The sequence below is a fragment of the Cyprinus carpio genome, chromosome B8 (genome assembly GCF_018340385.1).
Source record: "Cyprinus carpio isolate SPL01 chromosome B8, ASM1834038v1, whole genome shotgun sequence".
Lineage (NCBI taxonomy): Eukaryota > Metazoa > Chordata > Actinopteri > Cypriniformes > Cyprinidae > Cyprinus > Cyprinus carpio.
The window spans coordinates 22,922,989-22,924,655 of record NC_056604.1 but is presented as its reverse complement, the minus strand read 5'-3'; positions in this window follow the sequence as shown (position 1 = coordinate 22,924,655).

Here is a 1,667-nt window from a genome sequence, read left to right as displayed (position 1 = left end):
TGAGTCATATTTATTGATAGAGTCATCAAGCAGCCAATAATAGAAATACACCATTGATGCTTTGTTCTGATGCTGCTGTCAATGTCGTGGTTCTCATTATAATAAAATCATCACATATGTGGAAAATGTAAATACTAGATAGTCATGCTTTATGCTTTAATGTGTGTTATCATGACCAATGAAAGCAGAGAAGCAGTGGCCACATTGAATCAATCTGCTAGAGGAAGCCAGAGCTTCAGTGACAGACAGACCGTGATCTTCATTCGTTTTATGGCAGGTTGATTGAATTTGCCCATTAACCTTATCTCTTATCATATATCGTAGTGTGGCAAAATATAGATATCCAAACTCATTTTAATTGGCCAGAGGGTGAACATATTTCATATAGCATTCAGAAATGTCATGCACTGGAATTTGTGTTTGTTTTTGTGGCTTTGCTATTCTGTTGCATGATGGGACACCAAGACTAATTGAACCGATTTCTTTGTTATTTGTTTGGTAGAACTGTGATTTTATTTGCCTACAAACATACAAAACTGAACACTGGTAGAAATGGAAATTCAAAAGACTTATTTTTTAAGTTTTTTTTTTTATCCCAGCATTTACTGACTGAACAACACAGTAGTCATGTTTTCAAATATTCATTAGTAATTAACGTTTCTGGTGAATTCTTACAAAGCCTGTAAAGAACGTCATACCAGGGTTATGTACCCCAAAATCAAAAAAAAAAAAAAAAAAATATATATATATATATATATATATATATATATATATATATATATATATAAATATATATATATCAAAAACAACTTTATTTAAAAAAATAAATTGTGACGTATTTCTACATCTTCGCAGTGTAGAAGAAACAAACATTGTTTGTGAACAGAATGTTTTTGATTACTCTCATTACAGTAATGTCAATATAATGTAAATCATCACTGAGAATAAAGAGAATTACAAACAAGCTCAAATGAAAACATCTGGATGCATTACAGTAATGAGGAGGGAAATGTCCTTAATTATCATGACAATTCATGGGCTTATAAATAATGTAAAATATATTGTATTTTTTTATTTTTATTTTTATTTTATGTGTTTTCAGGATGAAATATGACCTGGAAAAGAATAACAGTTTAAGAGTTGACTTAATTGTATATGATGCTATTAAAACCAATTGTCTATCGAGGGAAGAAGAAGAAGTAGGAAAAAACAACAACAACAACAACAACATTCACCAATTCTTGTCATTTACTTTTAGATCTTAATTAGTGTTTTTTTTTTGTCAAAAAAATCCCCAGATGTTTCTTACATAATATGGTTAAACATGAAAACCACCTATTGCCCTTTAAAAACTGATAATTATATAATAAAAAAGAAAATATGCAAATTAACTGAACATCTGGAAAATGCTTGTACGTTTTTTTTTTTTTGAGGTTTGAGATCTTTTTGTGTATTTGGTGATTTCACTGTGTATGTGAATTGTGTTTTGTTTGCATGTTTAGCGGCATTATAAATGTTTCAGTTTAAAACAGCCTGTCATTTAATTTCAAAATACAACTCTGGGAGTATAAAAAAAAAATAAAAATCAGTTCCCAGATTCACTGGGAATCGCCTTATTAAATTTGTAAAGTGATTTTTGATTGTTTATATGTTAAAAAAGAGAATTG